The following is a 27,974-nucleotide window of genomic DNA, read 5'->3' on the forward strand; positions in this document are numbered from 1 at the left end:
AAAAATGGGCTTGTTTTCCTAGAGCAAATTCTAAATAACATTTTAAGTGAAAAGGCACATTTAAAAATAAATATTCTTACAATATGAATTCTTACTGAGAGATGCTCTTTTTTCTTCTGTTTTAACACTCTTTATTTTGGCTTATATGAAATCAATACATATAAAAAAATCATGTCAACTAAGATTTTTCCCTCATTATTTTCTTAAAAGATGGTGACGGTTAATTTGGTTTTTGATGGGACCTTTCTCTATGTAATACTTGGGTAATAAAAGGATAATCCTGACTCAGCAGCATATTATTATGGGTGTGCATAAAAGCCCATATCTATAAGCCTTTTCTCAAACACATGTACACCTGAATATAAAATATAAATGGATAAATCAAGGGGAAAATCAATCATTCAAGTTATTTGACATTTCATATGAATAAAACTGCAACTTTATCATCTGACTGAATATTCTATTGTTTGATATAAGAATTGTGTTTGGTAGACACTAAGGCAATATAAAGAAAATTATTTTACTTCTGCACAATCACTCTAAAAATGTAATCAATTGTTGCTATGTATCATACATAGATATCATCTTCAGCATGTATTTACAAAAGAAGGTGCAAATTGCCTACTTTAAAACAAATGGCATTTGCTTATTTTCACCTGACTTATCTATATTAATCACTCATTTTACTGAATCCATCAAACACTTGCTGAGTTCTCATGTTCTCTGTACACATGGTAACAAATATAAAAAGTTACACTGTAATTAATAATGGGTGTTCAGGAGTCATTTACTTGTCTGTTTTAGCTTAAGTGGCATGGTGTGAACTGGTGCTTTGTGGAAGTGAAGTAAGGGTTAGTCAGAATGGTGGCATCCTCTGGAGATTATAGTGTGGCTTTGATGGGGGAAAAAGCTGAATATTTACTTACTAATAGTCAGAAGGATTTAAGGGTAATATTAGGTATCTGTGACCACATAATTTATCATCCAAACCAAGAAACTTGTGAAAGAAAAAGGGGATAGTTAACAAGAAATAAAGTGAGACTTCCCACACAAAACAAGATGTAAGGTCACCTAGGAGAGTTTCACCCTAAGGAGACAGAAAGGATAAAAATAAGTCATAGGAGACACACCCTCACACCATGCACAAAAATACACTCCAAATGGCTGAAAGACTTAAATATACGACAGGACACCATCAAACTTCTAGAAGAAAACACAGGCAAAACACTCTCTGACATCAACATCATGAATATTTTCTCAGGTCAGTCTCCCAAAGCAATAGAAATGAGAGAAAAAATAAACCCATGGGACCTCATCAAACTGAAAAGCTTTTGCACAGCAAAGGAAACCCAAAAGAAAACAAAAAGACAACTTACAGAATAGGAGAAAATAGTTTCAAGTGATGCAACCGACAAGGGCTTAATCTCTAGAATATATAAACAACTTATACAACCCAACAGCAAAAAAGCCATTCAATCAATGGAAAAATGGGCAAAAGACCTGAACAGACATTTCTCCAAAGAAGATATACAGATGGCCAACAAACACATGAAAAAATGCTCAACGTCGCTGATTATAAGAGAAATGCAAATCAAAACTACCATGAGATACCACCTCACACCAGTCAGAATGGCCATCATTAATAAATCCACAAATAACAAGTGCTGGAGGGGCTGTGGAGAAAAGGGAACCCTCCTACACTGTTGGTGGGAATGTAAACTGGTACAGCCACTATGGAGAACAGTTTGGAGATACTTTAGAAATCTATACATAGAACTTCCATATGACCCCGCAATCCCACTCTTGGGCATCTATCCGGACAAAACTCTACTTAAAAGAGACACATGCACCCGCATGTTCATTGCAGCACTATTCACAATAGCCAAGACATGGAAACAACCCAAATGTCCATCGACAGATGATTGGATTCGGAAGAAGTGGTATATATACACAATGGAATACTACTCAGCCATAAAAAAGAATGACATAATGCCATTTGCAGCAACATGAATGGAGCTAGAGAATCTCATCCTGAGTGAAATGAGCCAGAAAGACAAAGACAAATACCATATGATATCACTTATAACTGGAATCTAATATCCAGCACAAATGAACATCTCCTTAGAAAAGAAAATCATGGACTTGGAGAAGAGACTTGTGGTTGCCTGATGGGAGGGGGAGGGAGTGGGAGGAAAGACAGAAAGACAAAGACAAATACCATATGATATCACTTATAACTGGAATCTAATATCCAGCACAAATGAACATCTCCTTAGAAAAGAAAATCATGGACTTAGAGAAGAGACTTGTGGTTGCCTGATGGGAGGGGGAGGGAGTGGGAGGGATCGGGAGCTTGGGCTTATCAGTCACAACTTAGAATAGATTTACAAGGAGATCCTGCTGAATAGCATTGAGAACTTTGTCTAGATACTCATGTTGCAACAGAAGAAAGGCTGGGGGAAAAATGTAATTGTAATGTATACATGTAAGGATAACCTGACCCCCTTGCTGTACAGTGGGAAAAAAATAAATAAATAAGTCATAGGAGGAACGACTATTTCTCAATTGCTGTCAAGTAACAAGGATCTAAGTGATTGCCTCTAGTGATAGATGTGCCAAGAGGTGCCATTCTGTGTAAGGATGCCAGATACAAGACTCCAGCTACATGTGAATCCCAGATAAATAACAAATAATTTCTAAGTATGTCTCAGGCTATGGCTGGGACATAGTTTATACTCTGAAAATTCTATTTGAAATTCACATTTTAATTGTGGGTCTTGTATTTGTATTTGCTAAGTGTGACAACCCTATGGGCCCAAGGTTCATGCTCCTAGATAAATTTCTGGGCGTGGAGAAATGACCAAGCAGGGCCTGTGTAGTTCTAAACTCAAAATTCAACAATTTTTCCTAAAACTGGTTTAAACACTTGGCAAAATAGCAAGGTCCCTCTAAAATGCTTAGCACAAGGCTGAGTCTAGAAGCTGCTGGTCAAAATGTAGGTGTACAGTAAATGCCTGGCGAATGACTGAGTGATCTGCTCTTTGGTATCAGGATCATAGGGGAAAAAAACAATCTGTCCATGTGTGGAATGCATAGAAGAAAACCTCAAGAAAGGAGTGCCAAGCCAAGAACTAGTACAAACCAGAGTTACATTCTTATGGGCCAAAGGGGTCAGGATTGAACCCCGAGTTTCATTCAAGCAGTAAGAGCCCAGAAAACAGGTCTTAGGATGGAAACAGAGCCAAAGCCCAATACCAGAGGTCAAGACTCAATGAAATAGAGTCAATAAAGTTCAGAATTCAGGAAAAAAGTAGAGGCAAGATAGGCATGGGAGGGAACAGGCAGGATAAGATATTCTTTCTTAGGACTGAAATGTCTATATTTGACTTATATCAATCACTAAGTATAAGAAGCATCAATCTTTCTTAATGAAATTTGTCTTCCATCCAATATATTGTGGTTTGATGTTTTTGTAAAAGAAATGGCCAATTTTTAAAGTAATAATAATAGCAATAATAACAGTAGTAAAAGCCAACTGTTATCATGCTCTTTTTAGCAGAAATAAACTAAGCTTTTCTCCTGAATTAGTATATTTATTATCACTTTATGTGTCAAAACTATGATATAAGTAATATTATTATCTTAATTTTAAGGCTTTCTAGGTAGGTTCTTTTTTTTCTTCTTTTTTTTAGGGCAGCACCTGTGTCATGTGGAAGCTACCGGGCTAGGAGTCAAATCGGACCTGCAACTGCCCATCTATGCCACAGCCACAGCAATTTTGGATCTGAGCCATGTCTGTGACCTACACCACAGCTCACAGCTGGATCCTTAACCCACTGACAAGGCCAGGGATCAAACCCGCATCCTCATGGATGCTAGTAAGGGTTCGTAACCCACTGAGCCATAACGGGAACTCCTAGGTAGTTTATTACCCCAAAATAAAGATGAAAACTACAAAAAGTGAACAAGATCTATAAGAACCACTATACACTGCTTACGTCTCTGCAATAATGGCTACCTGGAGGTCTACTAGCTAGGATGGAAGTTCCCCTAGCTCCATTATTTCCTAGCTATATAAACTTGGGAAAATTCCTTCATCCCTGTAAGTCTTAATTTCATTCTATTTAGAAAAGGTGCAGTAGTAGGGACTTTCTTACATTGCTGACAAAAATGAAATGAGATAATACATCTATAAAAAGGTTTAGCAGAATAAAAGTTTAGCTTTAGCTGGCACACAATAAGCATTCAATAAATAGGAAATGTTATGATTTAAGAAAGATAGTATTTAAAAAGTTGGAAACTAAATTTGTTGTTACTATAATTTTTATATGGATTCATGTTCTCAATAGTTTTTTCTACTTCATTATTATATGAGTTCCAATTTATGAATCTCTAGAGGTTTCTTTATTCTCACCAACAATCAATACCCTCTAACACTTGCTCAACAAAAATCCCTAGCTGCCACCACCTAAGGAGATGGAAATTGGAGTAACTAGAGCTGGGTTATGGCCTGGCCTGCATCATGCACCTGCCTTGGCAGGAAGCAAAGGAGCTGCAGTACCCAAGTCATATCTGAATAAATCCATGGAGGATTTATTTACTGGCACAATTTGTATGCTCAGTTGAAGAGCCATAACACATGGCATTAAATCTCTCTACTTTCTCAAAGAGGATGGGACACATAATTTAGAATTGGAAGGGAATTAAGGTGAACTTTGACCACTGAAAGATAAAGACAGGGAGGAGCCAGTGGATAGTCTTCAACTTCCCTATCCCACAGTGAGCTTATGAAAATTATACTAATATCATGACCTCTCCAGAGACATCTTGTGTGACCAAGAAACCAATTGTGTAGTGTTTTCTTATAAAACAATATGGTCAGCTCAATCATATTCTAGCTTATATTTGATTTTTCTTTTATATCGTCTTTTTTTCCCCTTACTCTTATTGCTATGGGATTAAAAAGTCTAATTAATTAATCACCAAATTAATTCATTAATGTTTGACTCTGAGGGCTTTGCCTCAGGTGATTTTACTAGAAAATCCAAGCAAAGACAATTAATACCAAGAGTGGCTGTATCAAGCTGATCCTCAAGGTAGAACTTTTGGAATAGATAATCACACTGTCCTAAGACAATCTTAGAGACCCTGTTGCTGGGGATAAGTGAGTAATTCCACTATGAATAGTATCATAATTAATAAAGTTGTATGTGATTGATATGATAATAATAATTGAGAGAATTGTGGTGTAGGACAGCTGCTCTTTATGGCTTGGAGGTCTTACTCAAAGAAAATGATAGGTTCAGGACAGTTAATTGCTGGCTAAAGGAATATTATAAAAGCCAATAAGTCTCTATGAAGTTTCAGAATAATCTCATCTTTCATAGCTTCAGGGCACAATGTGCAGGAAATCAAACTTGAGATCTAATTTTAAAAGTGACAGAGCTGCAAAGGAGACTAAAAGTATATTCTCAAATATCTCCTGTGTCAAATCATGGGCTCTGAAGGAAATTAACTGAAGCCTATTTCCCAAGATGGGAACTTTTGAATAAAGAATTTTGAGAATCTTGAACCTCAAATCTAACTCTCCTGGCCGACAGAAGTAGCTCATCCCTATTTCCTGGAGAAAAAGTGCCTCCCTTGTCTGGACCCTTGGAATTGATCATAACAGTTTGCTAAGATGGCTTCCTCATGCCTGGATTTGAAAATATCCTCACTTTAACAAGTAGAAAGTTCTGGAATTTCTTTACCATAGTTGTAAAGAAAGGATCAGAGGCACAGGGAAGGGCAGTTATTAGAATGGATGTATTATGCAAGATCTGAAAATCAACCACTAGACTATATTCTCCAAGACGAGCTGGAAGACACATCCTTTATCAAGGCAATAAGGAGTTCACAGGGAAACACTGACATCTTCAGCAGTAACTGCTCTTCACGGGCTGGTTTAAGAGGACCACAATGACATTAAAATGAGCTCCCTCAAATTAAGACTGTTAAGATTCCTAAGTGTTAGCGCTGGCAAAACTTAAACACCTGAGGCAATGTGAACATAATTATCAAATTGATATTAAGGTTAGAGTAGCAATCAAAATATCTTGACCTATGTTATCTGTAGTAACAGTTAATATACCACGTTGCTCTAGGAGGAAGAGAGCATGAAAGCTTAATAGGTATTACTTAATGTATTAGGGCATAAAAATCAAGAGTTAGTGATCAGAAGACTGGCAGCAACTACCACAATTGAAATTTTCACTTGCTCAACCAGTTCTAGGTCTAAGTCAGTTTAAAGATTCTAAATTCATTGATTAAAAAGAAGGTCCATTCCCTTTGAGGTCCACGTAATGTGAATGCAAGTACATAATATTTCCATTTGCCATAAAAATTAACTGGAGAAGAGAAGATATCCAAAAGTTACAAAATAGACCTTCTGAGGTCTGAGGTGACACTAACAGGAGATGATCCAAACTGCCAAAATTGCCTTTGGTTTAGAATGGGAGCTTCTGGAGGGGTGGTGAAAAATGGAATTTTGGTTCAAATCTGACTCACACAGAACACAGTGGACAAATTAACACATACCTGAAATTATTTCCCAGTCACTGAATATGTATTTGAGACTGATAAACTTAGGAGCAGGCTGAACCACACTGGTTTTGTATTTGTAGAACAGGGCTCATCATATTAGGAATATATATATATAAATATATATATAGAATAGAAATCCCTCCAACAGCCAAGGCAGTAACTTAGAAATAATATCTCAAGTATAAAAAAATTACAGAATTCAGTGCCATCATCATAGGCTTGAGGATATAGGGTGAAAGCACCCATTATAGAGCTATTTAGTTAATCTGCTAGACTCTTGAACAAAGATAAAGGATGAATAATGGACTATTTATCATAGGCTTAACTAGTTGATGGCCTCAATCATCACTGCATTGCCAGATGTGGATTTTTAATGGAGCAAATCAGTAAGACAGCTGACACTTAGTATAGTGGTATTAACATGGCCAATGTCTTTCCTGATGCACAGCAGGAAATAATATTTACATTTACATGGGAAGGATAGCAGTACACATTTAAAGAAATGCCTTCAGCTATGCTAACTCTGGTTCTTCATCATAGTATAGTCTACTGCAATGTGGTCTTTTAATTTCACACACTATGGCTACTGTATTGACACCATGCTAATAAGGATTTAGGACTATCCACTGGCTTACCCTAATCAAGATCAGAGGACAAAGGAGCCCATCAATGAACTTCACACAACTCAACCTTCCAGGATTAGAATACAGATGAGAAATGTCAAAAGTAGATTTGCAAGGGCAAACAGAAGATATTCAACATAGGCTGAATTTCATAGTGTTTTATGATTCTTTGACCTAGTTTATGTCCCCGAAGATAAAATTTCCTCTTAAATACGGATAGAAAAAAAACTAGAGATTTTATTTGTGTGGAATGAACTATATAAAAAGGGAGTTCACATAAATAAACAATGCTGGGTAGAAGAAGCCAGTCAGAAAAGGCTTCTGACCCTATGTACATGACATGGGAAAGACAAAACTTACAAGCATGGCAAACCAGCATTGGGAGAAGAGGAGGATTGAATAAGTGAAGTACATGGGACTTAGGGGGACAGTAAAACTATTCTGTACGATTTAGTAATACTGGTTATATGACACATGCATTTGTCAAAACCCATAGAAACTTACTGCCCAAAGAGTAAAATGTAATGTAAACAACATAGGCAAACTCATTTTAAGAGTTCCTGGTATTTCAGGATGGACTATGACAACATAGGCAAAATCATTTTAAGAGTTCTTGGTATTTAAGGATGGACTATCACACTTGTATGAAATAATTTCACTAAAGAGGTCAGGGTAGGGGAAAATTTTTACAAGTTTTGCTTTTGCTGACTTTTGCAACTCTGCAGAAGTGTAGAGATTATAAGAAAGGTATGAGTATATATAAGCACTGTAATCTAGTTAATAAAGTTGTTTCCATGGTGATGTAGGTTAGCAGTTCTGAAAACACTGTACTGGAATTGGACAGCTAAGTAAATAGATGACAGAATATAAGAGTTATGTTTCTCACTTTAAGGTGGGAGATTATGGTAAGAAGGGGAGAAGTCTTGAATGAAACGTAATGGATTGATAAGAGTTGGATACAAAATGAACTCGTGTTTAGCTTAATATGAATACATGGATACACACAGAAATATTTATAAATATGTATATATAAAGAGGGCCGGGGATTAAGATGGCAGAATAGAAGGCCTGGACCTTAACTTCTCTCCTAAAAACAACAAAATTCACAACTAAAGCCTGAGCACTCTTCAACCTTAAAAAAGATATCCTACTCCAGAAGAAAAAGAGGAGGAAACATCAAGAGGTAGGAGGGGCAATTTAACGATATAAACAACCCCATACCTCCTGGGTGGGAAGCTCCACAGACTGGAACTGGTTCACAGAGACTCACCTACAGGAGTAAGAGTTCTGAGCCACACATCAAACTCTCACAAGTGGGGATCTGGCACGGGGAGAAAGAGCCCCGGAGCATCTGGCATTGAAGGCCAGTGGGGCCTGTGCACAGGAGCTCCACGGGACTGGGGGAAATGGAGAACCCATTCTTAAAAGACGCTCACAGACTTTGACGTGCACTGGGTCCCAGGGCAAAGCAAAGTCTCCATGGGAATCTGGGTCAAACTTGACCGTAGTACTTGGAGGACATCCTGGGAAAACAGGGGTAAATGTGGCCTGTTGTGAGGGAAGGACATTAAAAGCAAAGCTCTCAGGAATATTCAGCAGCTGTGATTTTCTCTGGAGGTGGTCATTTTGGGAAAATCTGGTCCTACCTGTCAGTCAGCTGCTTTGACAAAATCCAACACCCATTTCTGATAAAAACCCTTCAGAAAGTGGCATAGCAGGAACCTACCTCAACATGATAAAGGCCTTATAGGACAAACCCACAGCGAACATCATTCTCAATGGTGAAAAGCTGAAAGAATTCCCACTGAGATCAGGAACAAGACAAGGATGTCCACTCCCACCACTACTCTTCAACATAGTTCTGGAAGTCCTAGCCACAGCAATCAGAGAAGTAAAAGAAATAAAAGGAATCCAAACTGGAAAGGAAGAAGTAAAACTTATCACTCTTTGCAGATGACATGATACTATACCTAGAGAATCCTAAAGACTCTACCAGAAAACTGTTAGAGCTCATCCACGAATTTGGCAAAGTCGCAGGATACAAAATTAACACACAGAAATCAACAGCATTTCTATACACCAGCAATGAAAGAGCAGAGAGAGAAGTTAGGGAAGCAATCCCATTTACCATGGCATTCAAGAGAATAAAATACCTAGGAGTAAACCTACCTAAAGAGACAAAAGACCTGTTCTCTGAAAACTATAAGACACTGATGACAGAAATCAAAGATGACACAAATAGATGGAAAGATATACCATGCTCGTGGATTGGAAGAGTCAATATTATCAAAATGACTATACTACCTAAGGCAATCTACAGATTCAATGCAATCCCTATCAACCTACCAAGGACATTTTTCACAGAACTCAAACAAAATATTTTAAAGTTTGTTTGGAGGCACAAAAGACCCAGAATAGCCAAAGACATCCTGAAAAAGAAAAACGGAGCTGGGGGAATCAGGCTCCCAGACTTCAGACTATACTGCAAAGCAACAGTCATCAAAACCACATGGTACTGGCACAAAGACAGAAATATAGATCAGTGGAACAGGACAAAAAGCCCAGAACTAAACCCACACACCTATAGCCAACTCATCTATGACAAAGGAGGCAAGAATATACAATGGAGAAAGGACAGCCCCTTCAATAGGTGGTGCTGGGAAAACTGGACAGCCACATGGAAAAGAACGAAATCAGAACACTCCCTAACACCATACACAAAAATAAACTCCAAATGGATTAAAGACCTAGATACAAGACCAGACACTATCAAACTCCTAGAGGAAAACATAGGCCAAACACTCTCTGACATAAATGACAGCAACATCTTCTCAGATCCACCTCTCAGAGTATTGACAACAACAAGAAAAATAAACAAACGGGACCTAATCAAACTTCAAAGTTTCTGCACCGCAAAGGAAACCCTAAAGAACACAAAAAGACAACCCACAGAATGGGAGAAAATCTTTGCAAGTGAATCGACTGACAAGGGATTCATCTCCAAAATTTATAAACACCTTCTGCAGCTCCATACCAAAAAAAAAAAAAAAAACAAAAACAACCCCATCAAAAAATGGGCAGAAGATCTAAACAGTTCTCCAAAGAAGACATACAGATGGCCAAGAAACACATGAAAAGATGTTCAACATCACTCATTATTAGAGAGATGAAAATCAAAACCTCTCTGAGGTACCACCTTACACCAGCCAGAATGGCCATCATCCAAAAGTCTACAAACAGTAAGTGCTATAGATGGTGTGCAGAAAAAGGAACCCTAGTACACTGTTGGTGGGATTGTAAATTGGTGCAACTACTGTGGAAAGCTGTATGGAGATTCCTCAGAAAACTGAAAATAGAAGTACCATTTGATCCAACAATCCCACTTCTGGGCATCTACCCAGAGAAAACCACGTCTCACAAAGACACATGTACTCCAATGTTCACTGCAGCACTATTTACAATAGCCAAAACATGGAAACAACCTAAATGTCCACTGAAAGAGGAGTGGATCAAGAAGAGGTGGTACACATACACAATGGAATATTATTCAGCTATTAAAAAGAATGAAATACCAGCATTTTTAGCAACATGGATGGACCTATAAATTATCATGCTAAGTGAAGTCAGCCATACAAAGAGACACCAACATCAACTGCTTTCACTGACATGTGGAATCTGAAAAAAGGACAGACAGAACTTCTTTGCAGAACAGATGCTGACTCACAGACACTGAAAAACTTATGGTCTCTGGAGGAGACAGTTTGGGCGTTGGGGAGATGTGCTTGGGCTGTGGGATGGAAATCCTATGAAATCAGATTATTATGATCATTATACAACTACAGATGTGATAAATTCATCTGAGTAATAAAAAAATGTATATATAAAAACATTAGTATATATACATATATTTCCTTGCACTGAACAATTAAAAAAAAAATGACACCTCAGCAACAAGCACACATAGCACAAGGAACTTTCTAATAGTTTCTAACACTATTCTCCAACAAAAGGAACCAGAGCTCCTTGGGGCTACAGAGATTGAGTAAGAAATACATAAGCCTAGCCTGGAACTACTTACAGTGCCAAAAATTAAAGAAGTGCTCAACAAAAATAACACCAAACTGGAGACACATCAAGTGGACATAGGTGGCAAACAACAGAGTTCTTAATTTCAAAGATAAAATAACTAGAGCAACATAATAAAAAAGGACTGGATGATAACTTAAAGTGTTACATAAATACCCATGAATCTATACTGCTATTAAAAAATAAGAGAATAAATACATGGAGGAAAATAGACAAACAACCCATTTAGAAAAATCCCAAATAATTTATATGGATAACCCACCCTCATAGAGGTGAAGCATAACTCTCCACTTGAGAGTGCTTTGCACATAGTGACTTTCTTTCCATGTTCTTTGAAAGTAAATGCTCAAGGCCACAAAGTCAGTAGTGCTAAGTTATGCAGACAACATGCATCCTTTTTATGATGTGATGAAAACTACACTTTAGCTCTGTGGTCTTTCTCCCCAAAATGCATATCCCTCATTTAATCTTGAGAAAACATCAAACGCCAACTGAGTAACAGTTGCTAGCTACCATCAATGCTATTTTAAAAAGAAAAGAAAAGGAAAGGAAAGGAAAGAAAAGTCTGAGAAACTGTCACAGCCAAGAGAAATCTAAAGTGACATGACGATTAAATGTACTGTGGGATCCTGAAACTGAAAAAGAATATTAGGTAAAAACTAAGAAAATCTGAATAAAGCATAAACTTTAATTAACAGTAATATATCAATATGAGTTCATTAATTGTGACAAGGGAGCCATATTAATCTAAGATATTAATAATAAGGGAACTTTGGTGTGGGATATATGGGAATTCTTTGCACAATCTTTACAACTTTTCTATAAATTTAAAACAATTCTCAAATCAAAAATGTATTTAAAAGAAAAGGCATTATTCATGAATCTCAGTCACAAAATATCTTTTTCGTTAAAAACTTTACAAATACTGTCATCATATGTTGATATTAAAACTAATGGTGAATTCTATATACTTGGGAGCATATTTGTCACACCATTCCACACATATAACTGGCTTAAGGCCATCCTGAAAGCATCCTTCCAGACCATCATCACCCATCTTTTGAAGCTTTCAAGACATAAATCCTATGTGATTAACGGCTTGGCTCTGGTCATAAATTATTTTAAACAAAAGGAAGAGACAAAGGCTACATTTGAAACTTATAAGAAGTTGCTGTCTCTACAGTAATTGCTAGATATTTTTGCTACCTCCAGAAGGCTAATAAGGTAAAAATACCACAGTATTCTTTCTTTTTATTATATTTATTTATTTATTCATTTATTTTTATTTTATTTTTTTTGTCTTTTCTAGGGCAGCACCTGTGGCATATGGAGGTTCCCAGGCTAGGGGTCCGATCGGAGCTGTAGCCTCTGGCCTACGCCACAGCCGCAGCAACTCGAGATCCAAGCCACATCTGCAACCTACACCACAGCTCATGGCAACACCAGATCCTTAGTCCACTGAGCGAGGCCTGGGATCGACCCGGAAACCTCATGGTTCCTAGTCAGATTCGTTAACCACTGAGCCAGGACGGGAACTCCCAGAATTTTATTTTATTTTATTTTTTGGTTGCACCCTCAGGATGTGGAATTTCCTAGTCCAGGAACTGACCCTGTGCCATAGCAGTGACCCAGCAACAGCAGTGACAAAGCAAGATCCTTAACCCACTGAGCCACATGGGAACATTCTTTTTATTCTATTTAGACTAAAGGTGATAACTTCATCACTAAGGCTTTGTGCATTTATAACTCTATCATGATGATCAGGAATACCTATATCTCACCAGAATAGCTCTGTAGTGATGGTCTACGTAGTGTTTTGTGATGGATCTTGATTCATTCATTGGACAAATATTACTTCAGGGCCCATACTAATAGTATCTGGGCTGGACTGTGGCAATAAGAAAGATATCACCCCTATTTTCACAGAACTCACTTTCAGTTGAGAACAATCCAGTTATGCATGTATGTCTTAAGTCTAAATTCAATAGATGTAAAAACTGCTTTCAAAGAATGCCCTTATTCAAACATGTTCTATCCATATGTGCTTTTCAGTGATGAGAATTTCTTAAATCAAATTCACACCTGTGTAGCAAAGAATATTGTCACGAGACATGTTTCTACAATATTTTCTTAGCCTCTTTGCTTCTATTTTCTATGCTGAAAACTCCATCTTGTCCTGCCTTACTTTACCCCATATTCCTGCTTGAAAAACAGTTCAGTATTGGTAAATGACTTAAGCTTAAGAACAAAGACCTAAAAGCATAAGCTATTCATAGGGCCATAGGGTCAACTGAATGAGGACATAAAGTATTGGTCTAGGCACACCGGACCTGTGCAGATAGGCATGCCGTTTGCACAGCATGATATGTCCTCTAAAAAATAAGAGGAACATGAGCCTCATCGCCCCAAGGGGTTTATGAGGGGTCGTTAGCAGGATATGCATTAGCAAGGAGAACCGAGGTGCTACAGATAGGCACACTGTCTGCAGAAGCACAAAGGTGATTCTCTAGATAGAGGAAGCTTGGCATAGATAGTTGATGCCAGGCTTCCTCAATGCTAATGCTTGCTAAATGCCTAAAGGTCAGAATAAAAGCTTAACCTTCTACCAGCTATGTCGCTTTTAAAGTAATAAAAAAAACTATATCCTGCACCTATAGCCCCCTTCTCACTTGACGTAATCCTACAGAGCACAATAAAAGCAGTGGGGTTTCCTGAGACAGGGCTCTTGGTCCTTGAGACCTTGAGTCTCCTGGTTCCCACCTTTAATTAAGATAAATGTCTCTGTGTCTTATTTTATGTTAACTTTTTCCTTAAGTTTCACAGCACCCATTCTTCAGCCCTCACTTGCTGAGCTGGTCTCGGCAGAATATAACCCTTACCAAAGGAAAATCTTGCTTTTGCCTCATCTGGGAGGTGATCTCAGAATATCTTTGTTTACCTGGGGGCCTTGGCCACCACCAGACTGTCCAACAAGTAATTTACAATGGCGGCTTTGGGCCACACAGTATCCACTCTATCTCCAGAGAGAGTGGAGATTATAGTCAACTATGTGGATAGTCAACCATGGAGCCTCAACTGCAATTCTAAGCGAGGCCCTGGTGAGCTTCCCTGGTGTACTCCACACATACCGTCACACATTAATGACAAGTAAGTAATGGTGCCATGGCTCCATAGGAAGAAAAAAGAATTTGCACTTTTCTTCTTCTCTTCTTCTCTATACACTTTCTTCCTTGGCTGATTCTAATCAATATTCTTTACTAGGAAAAAAAAAAAAAAAACTCTGACTATAACATCTTTCAGGGAGTTCTGTATCTTTCTAACAAATTACTGAAACTGAGTGGTTCAGGTAAACCCTTAAATTTAAAATCTGGTACCAGAAATAAGAAGTTTCATGTGTAACATGCCCCCTAACTTCATAGTTGGCTAACCTCATGGTATCCAATATGAAACAGTTGCCCTACTATCCTACCACTGGAACAGGCCTGATCTTGGCTAGGGACCTACCGTGGGGGTTGAGGATGTTTTCTTCTTCCTTCTCTTTATGGTGTTGCTAGCTCATTCAGTTTGCAAAGGAGGAAAGAAAACAAATGTTCTATATATAGCACTGTTATAATCTACCCTTTTGTAGCAAGAATCTCATGTGACAGGAATTTTGATTTGCACAAGTGTAGGTTAAGTGACCACAGGAGGATCTATGCCCTGACAGTATATCACATCACCTCTTACTATTTGGATCTTCTTATTGCATTAGTATTCTGCCTTGAGGGAATGCCTTCAAGCAGATCTCCAGTCTGATTCTTTCCCACCATGTCTACATAGCCATAGAAACCCTGTGTACACTTGCCATACCAAATGGAGAGCCTTCATACTACCACATTGCTGCCCTATCTGCTCCTCTTACCATAGTGAGCTGTTTCAGCCAACATCCTGCCTTCAGAATGTTCCAGAAAAGTAGTTGGCATTGGCCTTTGATTCATCAATGGTCCTAATCTCTAGGAATAATGGGACTTACTTGAATAAGAACTCCCTAATTGTGCTCCACCCTGTTATTTTTGGAGTGAACCTACTTTGGGAGTAAAGCAAACAAACATTTAGACAATGAATGAAATGTCAGCCTTCCATGCTTACAGATACATGCAAACCCCTGATATTCCTCAGTATTAGTCAGGATTCTCCAGAGAAACAGAATAAATGGGCAATTCATGTGTGTGTGTATACATATATATTTGCCTCCTGTGAATATACAGACTGGCAAGTCCAAAATCTCCAGGGTGGGCTGGCAGACTGGAGTCCCAGGAATGTTGATGCTATAATTCTGGTCTAAAAGTCAATAGGCTAAGACCCAGGAGAGTCAGTGCTGTAGGTTCAAGTCTGAAGGCTCTCTGATGGCAGAATTCCCTTTCACTTGGTGAAGGTCAGTCTATTTTCTTATTCAACCCTTCAACTGATTTGATGAGACCTATCCACATTACTCAAAATCCACCCATTTAAATGTTAGCCTCACCCAAAAAATACCTTCACAAAAACATTCAGAATAAAGTTTGACCATATATCTGAGCACTGTGTCCAGCCAAGTTGACCCATAAATTCAACCATCGTACTTTATTAATTGGCCTAAAAAGAGAAAGACTGCCTTTCTTCCTCTCTCCCAAATAGGAAATAAAAATCCAACTGGGAGTGTGGGGTTAATAGATGCAAATTATTAATTTAGAATGGACAGACAATAGGGTCCTACTGTACAGCACAGGGAACTATATCCAATCCCTTAGGATAGACCATGATGGAAAATAATATTTTTAAAAAGAATGTTAAAAAAAAAGGAATAAAAATCCAAAGCACTTCCTCTGGCTCTATGTCATACTATCTTTCATTGACTTTCCTGTTCCAACCAATTCCTCTGGTTGTCTAGACTCCTCTTTATGCAGGTTGGTTAAAAGCTAGAGAGGATGATAGTGAGGATTACAGGAAAGTGGAAAGCATGATAAGCTTGGAAACAGATTTCTGGCACCTTTAGAATGCAGGTGTACCTGTTTCCTTCAACTTTAGGAATTTGGCTTATATCCTTGCATAACAAAAAGTCCTACTGAACATGCCGTGATGTAATTAAGCAGGAAATTGCAAAGCAGTATGTTAAATACTAAGATGATGGAGGGGAAGAATGCACTGGGAGTACTTAGAAAGGTTTCTAAGCCAGACTGGAGAACTTGGGAAAGTATAATGAAAAAAATAATAAAAAATCTGAAAACTAATGCATACGTAAGAAAAATAAATTGGAAAACAGGGATGAAATAAGAGAAGACAGTGTTCATATGTAAAGGGTCATCTATATGACAACACCCAGAGGTGAGACACAGTGTGGGACTTGGGCAGAACTGTAAACCATTTAACCCAAGTGGAGCAAAAAGTTTGAAAAGTCGGTTCAAGAGGCAAGAGAAGAAGTTGGAAAGGTAAACAATGCTCAAAATTTATGGATACAGGCAAGCCACATGCACATGTGGATTTTATCCAAAGGTCTGTGAGGAGACACTGCTTTTATGTAGGGAAGAGATCTACTCTATGTACCACACTGGCTATAGTCTGAAAATGGATTGGAAGGGTGAAAGAGTATCACTATGCCAATAAGTTTCATCCCCGTTTTGCTTGCATGAAAGCAAGTAGACTTGAAGCTATGATCTATGAATTAAAATCTACTACAATACTAAGATAAAGAAGAGTAGCACATGCCAGGTTACTTGGCAAAACTTCTCAAACTAAATTTCTACAATCAACTTCACTGATCCTTGATCAATGATCCATAGTTTTTCTGAACTATTCTACATTTCAAGAACGCCTTCTTACAGACTTCACCATAAGATGACAAGATATAAATTGTATCACAATGTGCAACCTTGATCATTGCCAGCTATTATTAGCACCAATAATCAGATGATCAGAGATGACTGTGTTGGACAAAAGTTTCCTTTTACCAAGTTTGTCCACAGAAACTATATTCTTGTCCTATCTTACCCCAGGCATCCTTTCAATCAATCAGGAACTGTACTAATTACCAGTGATACAAAGATAAAGAGGACCCTGCCTTCAAAGGTTCATTGTTTAGCAGCGGAAAAAGACAAATATCAAAAATAAATAGTCCATGCTCTAGGGTTGGAAAAATTAATGTTGTAAAAATGGCCATACTATCCAAAGCAATCTACAGATTCAATGCAATCCCTATCAATTTACCCATGACATTTTTCACAGAACTAGAACAAACAATCCAAACATTTATATGGAACCACAAAAGACTCAGAATTGCCAAAGCAATTCTGAAGAACAAAAACCAAGCAGGAGGCATCACTCTCCCAGACTTCAGGCAATATTACAAAGCCACAGTCATCAAAACAGTGTGGAACTGGTACCAAAACAGACATGCAGACCAATGGAACAGAAGAGAGAACTCAGAAATGAAACCCAGACATCTATGGTCAATTAATCTTGACGAAGGGAGGAAAGAACATAAAAATGGGAAAAAGACAATCATTTCAGCAAGTATTGCTGGAAAGAAACCTGGACAGCTGCATGCAAAGCAATGAAACTAGAACACACCCTCACACCAGGCACCAAAAGAAACTCAGAATGGCTGAAAGACTTAAATATAAGACAAGACACCATCCAACTCCTAGAAGAGAACATAGGCAAAACACTCTCTGACATCAACCTCATGAATATTTTCTCAGGTTAGTCTCCCAAAGCAACAGAAATAAGAGCAAAAATAAACCAATGGGAACAAATCAAACTGACAAGCTTTTGCACAGCAAAGGAAACCAAAAAGAAAACAAAAAGACAACTTACAGAATGGGAGAAAATAGTTTCAAATGATGCAATGGGCAAGGGTTTAATCTCTAGAATATACAAGCAACTTATACAACTCGACAACAAAAAAGCCAACCACCCAATGGAAAAATGGGCAAAAGACCTGAACAGACTCTTCTACAAAGAAGACACACAGATAGCCAACAAGCACAAGAAAAAATGCTCAAAATCCCTGATTATTAGAGAAATGCAAATCAAAACGCCCAAGAGATACCACCTCTCACCAGTCAGAATGGCCATCATTAATAAATCCACAAATAACAAGTGCTGGAGGGATTGTGGAGAAAGGGAACCCTCCTGCACGGTTGGTGGGAATGTAAGCTGGTACAACCACTATGGAGAACAGTATGGAGGTACCTTAGAACTCTATACGTAGAACTACCATATGACCCAGAAATCCCACTCTTGGGCATATATCTGGACAAAACTTCCCTTAAAAAAGACACATGCACCTGCATGTTCACTGCAGCTCTATTCACAATAGCCAAGACATGGAAACAACCCAAATGTCCATTGACAGAGGATTGGATTCGGAAGAAGTGGTATATATACACAATGGAATACTACTCAGCCATAAAAAAGAATGACATAATGCCATTTGCAGCAACATGGATGGAACTAGAGACTCTCATACTAAGTACGTAAGTCAGAAAGAAAATACCATATGATATCACTTATAACTGGAATCTAACATATGGCACAAATGAACCTTTCCACAGAAAAGAAACTCATGGAGAATAGACCTGTGGTTTCCAAGGGGGAGGGGGAGGGAGTGGGATGGATTGAAGCTTGGGGTTAATAGATGCAAACTATTGCTTTTGGAATGGATTAGCAATGAGATCCTGCTGTGTAGCACTGGGAACTATGTCTGGTCACTTATGATGGAGCATCATAATGGGAGAAAAAAGAATGTATGTGTATCTGGGTCACCATGCTGTACAGTAGAAAAAAAACTGTACTGGGAAAATAACAATAAAAAATTTTTTAAAAAGCCCCACAATTACAAATAAGGACCATAGGTATGACTGAAGACACATTACATTGTTTGAGAACTGTCAATAAGATTTTATTAGTTTTCCCATTAATGATCCTGCTATTCATTGTTCCACACCAGAGTTATTCCTGTTGAATTCTGAATACTAGGAAGACTATCTCTATTAATAAAATAACTAAGCAAAAGTTTATAAATTAAACTGAATGTCTTCTGTAGGCTGCCTAAATTGTTCCCTCCCTTTGTAACACATGACTGACTAGTAGAAGTATGAAGCTCCAAGATGTCTAGGTAGGCTTAGTCCCAGTTAGACTAAATTAAACTAAACCAAAGACTAAACCAAAGAAATTCCAAGATGCAGATGTATTAGCCCCTTGACCATTTGAGGATGGTTTTCTTCCTGAGCATCTTTACTACAACAGAACCACTGGAACCACATCTTTAGAGTTAATTGGTATTGATTTCTTAGCTATATCTTCCCCCAAACACTACAGGTCCTCAAAGGATGATTTTTCTCTGCTAAAAATACTCAAAAATCACTTTAAAAACTATACTATTCCTTCACTACTATATACAAAATCATGCCTTTATTTTGTAACTTCTTAGACCTAAATAGATGCTCTCTCTGCCCAAATCTATCGTACAGCTTTACTATATTATTATGTTACATTTGTATTATATTACGTTTTACCCTTAAAGAACCACCATCCTTCTCAATATTTATGCTTTACTTCTACACACACACACACACACACACACAGATTGTGTATATATCTTGTACTGCCCACCCATTATGTGGTAACTGTGGTTTGCTACAAAAATATGACTTACTAATTGCAATGGTTCCAAGTTAATTCATTTAATCATTCATTACTTCAAAAGGAGACTGAATGAATACTGTGTCGTGTCCTAGGCTTTATGCTTAGAAAAGGAGATACTCCCATGTATAAACACAATGCCTGCCTTGAGGAGCTCCCAGTGTAACAGAGGGATAGACAAGGAGATAGGCAATGTGAGTAGTATGAATGGTACCAAGATCGAAGTTGAGCACAAGGTACTAAAGAAGCGCTTCAATTTTTATTTCTAATGTGGATCAAGAGCTTTTACTCTTCACAGTTTTAGTAATGTAGCTATTACTTCATCCATAACTGTCCCAAAGTAAACTTAATTTTCAAGTGTATAAATGCAACTCTTTAAGCATAGTGTTACAAATAGCTTTTCGTTGGTATTCTTCTTAATGGCAATTGACAGAAGAGAACAACCTGACCTTTCTCAAAAAATCTAAAACATCTGCTATAATCCTCCAGAAAAATAAAGGGCAAAAGAACAAAAAATAGTGTGGACAGTATAATCACAAATAAATAAACTGTTTATACATGATCTCAGAGTAGGCTTGTTCAAATAGTTCAAAATTGTCTCTAAAGGATTATCTAGCTACAAACTTGGCAAAACAAAAATGGTGTAAATCAAACACTTTTCCAAGAGTTTTTAAATTAATCCTGTGTTTCAGTAAGCTTTCAATTTGCAAAGATCAAAGACTAAATTACATTAATTTTTTTAAATGTTAACTCCTCTCAGGTCTTAACTCAATAAAATAATGAAATTGTCCTTCTTGGCTTTTTACAGAGATGTTGTAATTTAAAATTTAAATTTCTTGATTTTTAACTATCTCTAATTATGACTCTAATAAATTCATTTTTTTAAATCAGACTCTTCTGTTTTCAAAGGACATGTTAATGTAGCACCAAAGATCCAGATGAAATTTAAACTTCCCAGGAAAATCCAAGATGTTTTACAAGAGGCATACATTTGGCATCCTTTTCTGGTTTTACTGGGCAGCAGAAAGAGACATGAAAGAAATTTTAATTTACTGGTATGTGTCAAAAGTACCTAGAATTGGGTCAGTCATTGCTTAGTCACATAGGTAGCCACTTATATATTCAACTTTGGGTTCAGAGGAAAATATTCTTCTTCCCAAAATATCTCTCTCCCCATTAAACATGCTTTTGGCCTTGCTTTGAATCTGCTTATCAGTTTTTCAACATAAAGCAGAACCCTAAAGAAACAGCATTCAAGGTTAGAAACAAGTGCATACATCTTCTATACATGGAAAGGTTTCAAAGTGGAAAGCTCTGGATATGGGGGAGCAGTATGAGGCACTTGACAAACTTGAGATAGGAAGAGAAATGCCCTTTGGAATACAAGCAACATGGTCCACTATGTGATTTATCAATGGCTGGCTCCAACAGGAAGAGTACCAATCTAACAGACAAATGATCTAGAAACAGTCATTACGCAAGTGAGCTCTGGATCCAGATTTCTGGATTCGAATCCCAACTCTGCCACTTCCAAGCTGTGTGACCCATGGCTAGTTCCTTAATCTTTTCTGTATCTCATTTTCCTCATCTATGAATTGGAAAATTACAATATCTATCTCATAGTTTCTACAAAGACTAAAAACTTTCACACAAGTATTTAGAAGAGTGCCTGACATTCATTTAAGTATTCAAGAAATATTAGTTATACTAGTATTACCAGATTCTCTGAAACCCAGCATATTGATTGTCAGAGGTTAGATTAGTTCAGGTTGGATATAACTGGGTTTCACCTCATTACTTTGGAGACTTGAAAACTGAGGTTTAGAAGTGGTAAATGACTTGTTCAAAGTCACACATGTGATAAGTGGAAACAGGCAATACTGGGGTTAGATTAGTGTTCTGTCTAATAAAGACTACAGATCCAACAGAACACAAAAGCCTTCCAGATATACTGATGGGGAAGAAAGGAATACTGTATACCAGAACAATGATTTAGTAAAGAAAAATATCTTGTTTAAACAGGTACTCAAAAGAACCATAATCCCAGTTTAAGAAAATAGCAAAAATAGAGACAGGAATCTGGAGTTGCAGAAATTATTCATGCTCATAGATTTTTGTGTTAAAGACAGAGGAAAAAAGGTATGACAGAGTAGATATAATAGTCTAATAGTATAAAATTATATATATAATTTGCAGACATTACGATGAGCCCTCTCGCACCATAGAGAAAGGCACTATGGTATTCCCTCCATTAAAAAAAAAAAAAAAAAAGACAAACAAAGGAAGAACCTGAAGGTTAGGTAAATTTTTTCCAGACCACAGCATGTTCTGTCTCTTCCCAAATCATTAGAAGTCCTCTAGTCCACAGGCATATAACACAGAGCTCCATTTAGTCCATAAGACACGTATCTCTATTTTGATCACTCTGGCCAAGTATCAACAAAGTAAAAATATTCCAAATACTTCAAATTAAACTAAGTGGCACTAGTCTCCTTTTTTCATACTGAGACTTAACTTGAAAATATAGCCAAATTTTTGCTTCTATCTTCTACGCTCTCCCCATGCAGTCATATCATTTGCACGATTATAGATGCAGTTAAGTTGTGTCAGCAATTTCCTTTATGCAGCCAGCTTTGCAAATGTTTATAAAACTAGTTTTTGTGGGGGAAAAGTATGTTTTAAGCTGAAACACAGCAAGTAAAAACCTCATCACTTGAGAGCAATTTCTTTTATCTACCTTGCAAAAATGTGATGTGAATACATAAAAAGATACTAGCTAATTAAAGGTATATGACAAGGTAGTATAGAAAATGTGAATAGAGGGATGGGTGAAACAGAAATGGACTCCAGAGGAAAATTTCTTTGAGATGTGGGATTTAATGATGTATATTTTTAAAAGTAATAATGTACACAAAATATTTGGGGACATTTAATTTAACGGCATATGCATAAAAAATGTAAACATAACATTTGGGGTCTATAGAGACAAAGAAGCTTATAGCATAACTTCTTTAATAAGCAGACAAATAATTGAGGCCAAGAACTGCTAAAAATCTGACCACATGCCTGTCTATTCACAAGCTTTCACCACATGCAAAGAAAAAGATCCAAAACAATACCTCTCTACTAAACACATTTATTACCTGCATATATAGTACCATTCCATATAGTGTTCAGAAATGTGAGGATAAATACAATCATAGATTTCCAGATTGTTTAATCACAACCTGAGCAAATCCATGAGAATTCATTGTTCAATGCTGACTGTATTTAGGTATAGGAAAAAGAAATATCATCACTAAAATTTCTGAGAATTCTACAACTTAGACTGTGAATAGTTAAAAAAAAATTAGAACAATGGACTAAGATTGTAAATAAAGAAATATTTCAAAAAAAGTGTGAGACCTAAAAACAAGATTTCAAATGCCAACAAGGGCTTAGTTTCTAAAACATACAAACAGATGACACAATTCAACAACAAAAAAACAAGATAACCCAATCAAAAAATGGGCAGAAGGTCTTTTTTTACCTCCAAAAAAGACAAAGAGATGGCCAATTAGCACACAAAAAGATGATTAATATTGCTAATTATTATAGAAATATAAATCAAAACTACCCTCACAAGTCAGAATGGCCATGATTAAAAAGTCCAAAAATAATAAATGCTGGAGAGGGTATGGAGAAAAGAGAACCCTTCTACACTGTTGAGGGAAATGTAAATTTCTATAGCCACTATGGAGAACAGTGTGGATTTTCCTTAAAAATATAAAAATAGAACTACCATAGGATCCAGAAATTCTACTCATGGGCATATACCTGCATAAAAATCTAATTCAAAAAGATACAAACAACCCAATGTTCACTGCAGTGCTGTTTACAATAGCCATGACTTGGAAGCAACCTAAATGTACATCAACAGATAAGTGGATAAAAAAGATGTACACACACAGGAATATTACTCAGCCATAAAAAAGAATGAAATAATGCCATTTGCAGCAACATGGATCAACCCAGAGATTCTCATACAAAGTGAAGAAACTCAGAAATAGAGACAAATACCATACGATATCATTTTTATGGGGAACCTGAAATCAGATACAAATGAACTTATTTATAAAACAGAAATATACTCACAGTTACAGCAAATAAGCTTATGGTTACCAAAGGGGGAAGCAGGAGGGATAAAGTAGGACTTAAAGATTAGTAGATATAAACTACTATATATAACACAGGTAAAACAAGGTCCTACTGCATAGCACAGGGAACAATATTCAATATTTTATAATAAACTATAATGGAAAATATGAAAAATACACACACATATATATAGACACACATATGTGAATCACTGTGCCGTACATCAGAAACTAACACAACTTATATTTCAATTAAAAAAAAAGGATGTCCTCTACATAATCAACATTGACCCTGTCCTAACTAGATCAACATTCTAATTATATATAAGAGGAAAACATAGATGCCAACCTGAAGAGATAAATCAAGGGTGGATATCAAATCTAGCCACATACCAAAACTAATCATGTGAATTATAATAGCAATTTTTTTTTTGGTCTTTTTGTCTTTTTAAGCCCACACCTGTGGCACATGGAGGTTCCCAGATCAGGGGTCTAATCGGAGCTTTAGCTGCTGGCCTACACCACAGCCACAGCAATGAGTGATCCCAGCCGTGTCTGCAACCCATAGCACAGCTCACGGCAATGCTGGATCCTTAACCCACTGAGCGAGTGCCAGGGACTGAACCCACAACCTCATGGTTCCTAGTCAGATTTGTTTCCACTGCGCCACATCAGGAATTCCTATAATAATAATTATTAATGGAAATATAAGTCATGGGGTAAATAAAGTTATTTTTGTTAATAGTGACAGTTCTGTCAATGCTTGGTTATCTTATCCTGGGAAACTTACCTGGTCTTTCTGTATTCCAGTCCCTTCAGCTATAAAATAGAAATTATAAGAACTTTTTATTATATGAATTTCCTTTGATATTAAAAAAGATGTTCTATGTGAAAAAAAATTTAAAGCGTTAGACATATATAGTTTTTATTATTAAATGTAAAATAATCTACTTAAAATGAAAACTACATGGGATCTTAGAATGTAGACTATATGTATGAAGTCATGCAAGAGGGAAAAATGCAGATTTCATATAAGTTTGGTAATATTCAATAATGGGTTGCATCTGCCAAAATAGAAAATGTAATCCCAATTTTTAGTAATGGTCAAAAAAATTGGGAGTCAAAGGAGGGAATGGTCCCATTCTAGGCTGATTAGGTTATTTTTGGAGTATAGGGTCCAATGCTAGACGCTGGGTTTTGAGAAGAAGCTAGACAAATTATGGTCAAGCATTCAGACTCAGGTGACCAAAGTAATGAGGAAGAAGAAAACTAATATTGTGAGAAACACTTAAGCAAGGAGGATATTCAGTTTAAGGAAGAGAAAAAACAGCTAACTTCATGTAGTTGTATGGCTGTTATATTAGATACTGGGGGCGATATTCCAGGAATAGAATGAGAGTAATGGTTGAAAGTACTAGGTGGTCCAATTTCAGGTCAATACAGTAATAATAAGCTTGATGATAATAATAATAACAAGTGCCTACATAATGCCTACTGGGGGCCAGACACTATTGTAGTATGTATGACATACTAAGTCACTTAATCATATAACACTTCTATAACAAGGTGCTAATATTGTCTTTTCCAGGGCTGCACCCATGGCATATGGAGGTTCCCAGGCTAGGGGTCTAATCAGAGCTGTAGCCGCCAGCCTACACCACAGCCACAGCAACACAGGATCCCAGCCATGTCTGTGACCTACACCACAGCTCACAGCAACATCAGATCCTTAACCCACTGAGCGAGTGCCAGGGATTGAACCCTCAACCTCATGGTTCCTAGTCAGATATGTTAACCACTGAGCCATGACGAAACTCCCTCCAAGAGCAATAGGTTTGCATTCGTTAACCCCAAGCTCCCGATCTTTTTTAAGGAAAGTTTTGTCCGTATATTTGCCCAGGAGTGGGACTGATGGATCCCTCCCTCGCCCCCAGGGCAGCCACAAGTCTATTCTCCAAGTCTATGATTTTCTTTCCTTTGGAAACATTCATTTGTGCTGTATATTAGATTCCAGTTATAAGTGATATCACATGGTACTTTCTTTCTCTTTCTGACTTACTTCACTCAGTATGAGAGTCTCTAGTTCCATCCATGTTGCTGCAAATAGCATTATTTTGTTCTTATTTTATGGCTGAGTAGTATTCCATTATGTATATATACCACGTCTTCCTAATCCAATCATCTGTTGATGGACATTTGGGCTGTTTCCATGTCTTGGCTATTGTGAATAGTGATGCAATGAACATGCGGGTGCATATGTCTTTTTTAAGGAAAGTTTTGTCCGTATATTTGCCCAGGAGTGGGACTGATGGATCATATGGTAGTTCTACGTATAGAGTTCTAAGGTACCTCCATACTGTTCTCCATAGTGGCTGTACCAGCTTACATTCCCACCAACAGTGCAGGAGAGTTCCCTTTTATGCACCAATATTCTTAATCCATTCATCTGTCAATGGACATTTAGGTTGTTCCCATATCTTGGCTATTGTGAATAGTCTTGGAATGAACACAGGGGTGCATGTACCTTTTTGAATGAAAGTTTTGTCCAGATATATGCCCAGGAGTGGGATTGCTGGGTCATATATTAGTTGCCTTGGGAGACTGACCTAAGAAACATTTATACAGTTGATGTCAGAGAATGTTTTGACTATGTTCTCTTCTAGGATTTTTATAATATCTCATCTGATGTTTAAGTCTTTTAGCCATTTTGAGTTTGTTTTTGTGCATGTATTTTTTCAAAGAAAGTTTTGTCCAGATATATGCCCAGGAGTAGGACTGCTGGGTCAGGCGTTAGTTCTATATTTAGTTTTCTGAGGTACCTCCATATTGTTTTCCATAGTGGTTGTACCAATTTGCATTCCCACAGTTTAGGAGGGTTTCCTTTACTCTACATCCTCTCCAGCATTTGCTATTTATAGACTTATTAATGATAGCCATTCTGACCAGTGTGAGGTGGTACCTCATTGCAGTTTTGATTTGCATTTCTCTAATAATTAGTGATGTTGAGCATTTTTGCATGTGCCTACTGCCTACCTGTATGTCTTCTTTGGAGAAATGTCTCTCAGGTCTTCTTCCTATTTGTTGTTGTTGTTGTTGCTGCTTTTATTTTTTAGTTTTTTTACTTTTATTTCCCCAATACATCATTTTTTTTCTACTGTACCATATGACCCAGCAATTCCACTCTTGGGCATATATATGGACAAAACTTTCCTTAAAAAAGACACATGCACCTGCATGTTCATTGCAGCACTATTCACAATAGCCAAGACAAGGAAACAACCCAAATGTCCATCAACAGATGATTGGATTAAGAAGATGTGGCATATATACACAATGGAATACTACTCAGCCATAAAATAAGAACAAAATAATGCTATTTGCAGCAACATGGATGGAACAAGAGACTCCCATTTTTCAGTTGGATTGTTTGTCTTTTTTGCTGGTGAGTTTAATGAGTTGTCTTTATATTTTGGACATTAAGCTCCTGTCAGTTGCATCATTTCCAACTGTTTTCTCTCATTTCATTGTTTTTTTTTTTTTATGGTTTCTTTTGATGTGCAAAAGCTTGTAAGTTTGATTAGGTCCTATTGGTTTATTTTTGTTTTTAATTCTATTACCTTGGGCTACTGACCTAAGAAAACATTTGTGAGGTTGACGTCAGAGAATGTTTTGCCTACGTTCTCTTCTAGGAGTTTGATGGTGTCTTGTCTTACTTTTAAGTCTTTAAGCAATTTTGAGTTTATTTTTTATGCATGGTGTGACGGTGTGTTCCAGTTTAATTGATTTACATGTGGCTGTCCAGTTTTCCCAGCACCACTTGCTGAAAAGAGTATCTTTTTCCTATTTTATATTCTTGCCTCCTTTGTTGAAGATTAATTGATCATAG

The sequence above is a fragment of the Phacochoerus africanus genome, chromosome 10 (genome assembly GCF_016906955.1).
Source record: "Phacochoerus africanus isolate WHEZ1 chromosome 10, ROS_Pafr_v1, whole genome shotgun sequence".
In the NCBI taxonomy this organism is placed as follows: Eukaryota; Metazoa; Chordata; class Mammalia; order Artiodactyla; family Suidae; genus Phacochoerus; species Phacochoerus africanus.